A 7,237-nucleotide genomic window follows, 5' to 3' on the forward strand; every position below is an offset into this window, starting at 1 on the left:
TCGTCAGTTGCAACAGGATGAGGAAGCGACTCGAATAGTAAAGGAACATCAAACTGTTACGCTAGAACAGATGTTCAGATTTATACAGGAGGAGAAACAGGAGCGCGAACGCAAGGAACAGGAGGAGAAACAGGAGCGCGAACGCAAGGAACAGGAGGAGAAACGGGAACGTGAACGCAAGGAACAGGAGGAGAAACGGGAGCGCGAACGCGAGAAACAGGAGAATACTGAGAGACTAGATAGTATTGCACAAATTTTGAATACGGCGTTAAACAGTTTGGATGCCGAAACAGAACAACTTCGAACAGTTATTACACAAACACAACAAACAATGGAGCAAAATTTTACTGTCGTTCACGAACGTATTGAGTCATTAGAAAAGACAGTACCGTGTTTGAAGGAAAATGTTAATCAATTACAAAAGGATTTAGAAGGGAAAGTAAACCGAGTAGAAATACGCGTGGAGGAAATGGAGAGAGAGGTCAGACAACACACTGTGTTGTGCATGACGAAACAAGCAGTCACAAATGAGAATAATAACAACACAAGGAAAAATATTAGTGTAGCTAGTTCAACTGGAATAAGCGCAGAACCGACCACGACTATTAGTAACGATTTTCCATTAGTTACTGACCCCACGTTAACACTACACCTTCCCGCTAGGAAATGGTTGGACAACGTTCCTACGTATGCCGGAAAAAGTACAGAGAACCCCAGGAAATTTCTCAACCAATACGAGGAGTACTGTAATATATTCAAGTTATCGGAAACGGATGGGCTGAAAAACATCAGTCATTGTTTGAAAGACACCGCATACTATTGGTGGAAACTACTAAAAGATTCGATCACTGATTATAGTTCTTTCCGCAAGTCATTTCTACAACAATTCTGGAGTACCAGAATACGAAGTAATTTGCGTATTCAGTTACATTCTGAAAAGTTCGAACCTAGGAGATTTCAAAACCTAGAAGCCCACATAAGCAACATGTATGAGAGGACACGTTATCTAGACTGTAACATGGAAGATGAAGAATTTATAGCGATGATACTATCTCAATTACCTGTTAGGTATCAGTTACAGTTAAAAAGACGTAACTACAACGGAATAGTTGATTTCAAAGAACAACTACTAAACTATAACCGACTCGAAAAGCTTGATAGGGCGAACTCAAACAAGGATGTGTTCGAACGTAAAAACACTAATCAATCTCCGCCATTGTATCAAAATTGGCGAAATAAAAGTGGTGATCAGGAGAATGGACAAAAACCATCGCGCATGAATACATTTAACGTAGAAACATCCAGAAATCAGTGGTATTATAAAGGATACGGGGTCGACGCCGAAATTACAATTACTGGAATAGACCGAACAATTCAAACGGTAATCAAAGACAACGAGATAATTACGACCAAGGACAACACTTTAGCCAACAACAGGAAGGAGCCATTTGGATCTCGAATCAGAAATTAAATACAGACCAGGTAGTAGAACACTGCGCGTGAGATCGAAACACGTCATGCGGTCAATATCGTGTAGAAGCCCAAACCTTTTGTCCATCGGGAAAAGTAATAACGAGCATGAGTAACACCGAACACGAGGTTTCGCGAGAGGAGAATGCCAACCTTATTTCTCCAAGCAACGAAAATGGCAATAGGAAATGGCCGTCTAACCAAACGAATGATTGTGCGAACTTTAGCCTAGGAGGAAATCAGGCGCAAAACATGGCAAAGAGTTCTGGACAGATAACAACAATGTGGCTACCTGACCAAATAAAGGGATTCACTAATCAAACGGGAAACTAGTCAGGGAGGGTGTACCACAGCTCCTATCACCGCTCCCTAATAAGAATGTGGAAGGGGCTAATACCCACAACGAATATTCATCGGAAAATCGAACGAACACTTTAGTCATAAAACGGATCAATGCTGTGATGTTCAAAGAAAACGAACGCGATTTTCTACTCAGCGAACCCTGCGTAGAAACCGGTAATGCTAAGGAGGCATTGTGTCCTGAAATCACACTTATCATAAACGGAGTCAGGTCACCGGTTTTGTTGGACAGCGGAGCAGAAATTTCATGTATTAGTGAAGAATGTGTCTCCATGATTGAAAGCACAGGAATTAAACAACCTCGTATGCCCGTTCCGAGTATTAAGATCTTAGGAGTAACGTCCAGGGCTAGTCCCATAATCAATCGACAAACCTTATTAGAGATCGAAGGATTAGGTAACGTAAAACGCGTGCCTATCTTAATAGTAAAAAGGTTTGGCAAAACCGATTATACTAGGAATCGATTTTCTTACTACGTATAAAGTTATATTGGATTTCGGAGGATGGATGATTACAGCTATGGATAATTTAGAAAACCCGACTACTCCAGAAAGATGGGAAGTGACGGACAAATCCGTATCCCTTATTAGAAAAGTAAATCCTTATACAACGATATGCAATACTACTCTGACCAATCTAGATGCTACCGAGGAAGACTTGCGTAATGCAGTGAGTGGAGTCACTTTAATTAATAATAACGATAAAAATGGACTGTTTCAATTTTTAAAGAATTTTCAGAAAGTATTTTCGGAAAAACCCGGCCTAAACAACTTGTACCAGGCTAGCATGTGTGTGAAACCAGGCGAGCCGTTTCATAGGAAATCTTACCCGATACCAGTCAAATTTTTAAGTGAAGCCGAAGAATACTTGCAGTTGATGTTAGACTGGAAGGTAGTTGAACGAGCTCCCAGCCCTTTTACCAATGCTATCCTGTGCGTCAGAAAGGACGAATCCGTGCGGTTATGTTTAGACGCATGTGAAATTAACAAGATAACCGTCCGAGACCGAGAAAACCCCCGACCGATCAGTGATATTTTGCGATTATATCAAGGTGTAAAATTCCTAACCACTTTAGATTTGTCGGCCGGATATTGGCAAATTCATTTGAAGAAGGAATCACAGAAGTATACATCATTTTTATTTAAGAATTATCAATATGTATTTCGAGTAATGCCTTTTGGGTTATGTAATGCCGTGGCGGAATTCACGAGGTGTTTGGACCAGACATTAGGACCTGAATGTAAAAGTTTCGCGCGTGCTTATGTCGATGACATACTTATTACTTCGGCATCACTTGAAGAACACTTGATCCATATTAGTATTGTACTGACTAAGTTACGTGATGCTGGCATGACGGCGAAGTTGAAGAAGTCCATGTTCTGTCGACAAGAATTACCTTTCCTAGGCCACATTTTGACACCTACCGGCATTAAAACGTCACCCGAAAAATTTCAGAGTATTACCAACATTCCTACGCCTAAGAACTTCAAACAATTAAGGACTTTTCTTGGGGTAATCGGATTCTATCGCAACTATAGTGATAAAATAGCCAGAGTAGCTGTACCCCTTCTCCGGTTATCAAAAAAGGACCAAGCATGGGATTGGTGTGAAGAAGCCAAGAAAGCGTTTGAGGACTTGAAGAAAATTTTCGTCGAAGAACAAGTCTTACACCACACTGTTCTAGGAAGAGATTTCCTGTTATATACAGATGCGTCAGCCTACGCGCTGGGCGCAAAATTAGCACAAGCGGACGATGAAGGTTCAGAGCGTACCGTCGCGATGGCAAGTCGAACTCTAAACCATGCCGAGAGAAACTATACAGTCACAGAGCGAGAAACCTTAGCAATTATATGGGCATTGCAAAAATTTAGAGACCTGTTACTGGGCGAACTTGTAAAATTGCTGACAGACCATCAGGCCTTATTGTTTTTAAAAACTGGAAAAATCTTTGGTAGCAGATTAACTAAATGGTGTCTACTTATACAAGAATATGACATCGAAATTTGTCATATCAAGGGCAAGGAAAACGTAGTGGCGGACTACCTTAGCCGAGTACCGGATGACGTGGAAAATGAAATACCTAACAAGAATAATCCGAAGGAATTTTTAGTCGCTCATTTAGTTACAGAACAAATAGCGCATAACGACACTATCAAAAATATTTTTCAAAATCTGGCGCAACTCCAAGATGATGAATTGTTTTGTAAAAACATTAAGGTAAAACTTCAAAATGTTGGATCGGAGCACAAACTCAATACCAAGTATTGTATTTCTGATAATGGTATCCTATTTTGCCAGGGAAAACTATGTTCCCGATTTGAAGATGTATGTAAACCGGTCATACCTAGGGAAATAATAAACAAGGTTATATGGGAGATCCATCGAAATTGTGCGCATGTTGGTTCCAAGAAATTGACGGCGGCATTGATATAAAAATTGTATTGTCCTAATTTGCCTAAATGTGTAGCGAAAATTACCCGTTCCTGTGACCTCTGCCAAAAGGCAAAACACTCCCAACACAACCTGATCGGTGAGACGCAATCGATAATTCCGAGAGGACCTTTACAATTGGTGTCTGTAGACTTACTGGGACCATTGCCTCGATCAACCGCTGGGGTGAAATATGTATTTGTAATGTTAGACGTATTCTCCAAATACACAAAACTATACCCCATAGTCAGCGCCACTAGCAGAGTCGTTCTTCAAAAGGTAAAAAAATTTGAAACTGAGGTGGGACATGCCGAAGTTATTATTTCTGGTCACGCTACACAATTTACTAGTCCAATATGGCAAGAAGGATTGAGATATGCGGATTACACCAACCATTTCTTCGATTAGACATCCTCAGAGTAATCCTGTCAAACGACTAATGCGCACATTGGGAAACATGTTGCGTACATTCTGTTATGACGCGCAACAAAATTGGATGACCAAACTACAATTTATTGAGTGTGTCATTAATCACACCATACATAGCTCAACCAACAACACACCTTACGAAGTACTTACTGGAAAACCATCTCATATCATACCAGATACGTTGATACCTAAGCTAAAACTTGAGATTGCGGAAGAGGAACAGCAATAGCTGGAAGAAATAAGACGGGAAACTGAGGAGTTAGTTAAGGCTAAGTTGACATCCGCTGCAGATCTCAGGAAAAGGCATCAGAAGCTTTCAGGAAAAACTACGTTCGTTTGCGGAGACTTCGTACTAAAAAGGACTAACCCAATCAGCCAATTCTGGAAATATATAACCCGAAAATTATTTTTATTGTTCGACGGACCATATGTAGTGACGAAAGTTATTAGAAACAACTGTTATGAACTGTCCGACCTTAACACCAGGCAGATTGTAGGACACTACAACATTACCAAGCTTAGGGAATATCACCAACCTATTTTAACATGATTATCTTGACAGTTTCACACCTATAATTTTAATCCTACATCACGTTGACACAGCAATCATTAGATTTTTTTTAGTTATACTCGAACATGTGTTTAATTTATTATTGTTAACATATGGTTAGTTGTTAGTAGTTAATGATCAAATGCTAGAATAGAATAACCTAAGTGAAAGGACACAGAACTTTAAGTGAATGAACATTTATTTAGTGTTATATTAGAAATGTCATTCTGCTGGTTATAAAAAAAAATTGCCCACAATGAACATTTCTAGGAAGGCGCAATTCTATAAAGGTAATTTCTACACTTTATAGAAATTGGTTTATTTATTTTATTCACGCTTAACATTTTCATCAGTTTAAATTATGGTTTGCTTATTCTATGCAATTGTGTGTGATTTTAAAAGTAGTTTGCTTTGTCTATGATTATGATTTTTATCTTTGGTCATAAACCTTAAATTTTATTTTAAATCGTTTTTTTTCTCTGCATTTGTAAAGAATAGAAGTTTTCATTACTTAATTTCTGGACAAACAGTTCATGTTTTGTCAAAATTTATATAATCGCGTTGTTATAACAAGATAGAAAAAAATGTTCTTTTAGAATGTTCGTCAGTAAGCCGTTTTTGAGTTAGATTCTCCAAATATCTACTACAAGAAATATGACTATATTAAATATTTCAAACTGGATTTCTGAAAGTTAGAGAAGATTTTGACGTCGACCCAAGTGTCTCCTCGGCTCCTTCAGGCCGTTATGCCTCGTCAACGTCCTCCCTTGTTTCCCCAGTGAACCCTCAGTGTTGTGCATCGGCCAGGGACGCACCCGCGTGCGCCCTAGCATGCCAGTGAGCCAGTGCTAGTGTGTAAATGTTTCTGTGTTGTATATATTCTTTCCAAATGACCGTGACTTTTTAAGTGTGTAAATAATGTACCGTAATGTATTTATTAGTGTGTAACTAGTCTTGTAATTCTCGTAATTGTCTCGCAGTGTCTATATGTAAGCGCGGCCTGGCGCTCATCCGCGTCGCGAGGGGTGGCGCTCTCCCACGCCGGCCGATTCCCCCTCCCCTCCCCCGCAGCCCGCGCGCGACGGCCCGCGGGCGGGCGGGGGAGAGCAGTTGAACTCAGGACTCGAGCAGCGGCGGACGTGCGCGCCGCTCCGCGGTGATCGCGAGACGGGTCTACCGAGCTCACGGTCCGGCGACACCGCCACAGTACGAGCATTCGCAGCAGCCGAGCTGCCTACGTTGTGCCGCCCACGCGATTGGGTGTCCGAGTTACGAGTTACGAGTTACGTCACGAGTCGGTCATTATAGGAAGCATAAGCATAGTTACGCATCGCTGAACTTTCGCCGACATTACGAGTCAGTACATAAGAACCGCGCACGCATCACGTGCCTTTGTGAGGGACGTAGTTACGCATCGCTGAACTTTCGCCGACATTACGAGTCAGTACGTACGCACCGCGCACGCGTCATGTGCCTTTGTGAAGCAGTTGGTAATCAGGGACTTTGTTACGTGGGAGGACTGCCAGTTCGCGTCGGGACGAGTGGGCCGCACGAGATGGTCTTCGAGAGTCCGGGTCTTCGTGGGAAGGGCGCACACCCCGCGACGGATCCGCCAGGCCGCGGCAAGCTCTCTGGATGCAATAAAAGAGCTCGTGGAACGATTAACATCGAGTGGTCCTTTCGATCTACCTGTCATTCTTCCTCACCATCCCTCCAGGTCCCGCATTTCCCGGTCCCGGCCATGTCGGCCTGGACCCACACCTCTCCGACGAGAGCAGTACGGGCATAACAGGAATTTCTAGTAAACAGGGAAATAGGGACCAGAAGCCGAGGGACGTCAATTTATTGATATTTGCAAGAAATTAAGTGGATTTATATAAAATTATTTACGAAGAATTACCAGTTATTATCAACGAGTCCTGAACCATTTACTGCGGATATTGACGTGTAGAAAAGAACTGGCCAGGAATATATAATTTTGAGGATAATCTAAAATTG

The sequence above is a fragment of the Bacillus rossius genome, chromosome 1 (assembly GCF_032445375.1).
Source record: "Bacillus rossius redtenbacheri isolate Brsri chromosome 1, Brsri_v3, whole genome shotgun sequence".
Classification (NCBI taxonomy): Eukaryota; Metazoa; Arthropoda; class Insecta; order Phasmatodea; family Bacillidae; genus Bacillus; species Bacillus rossius.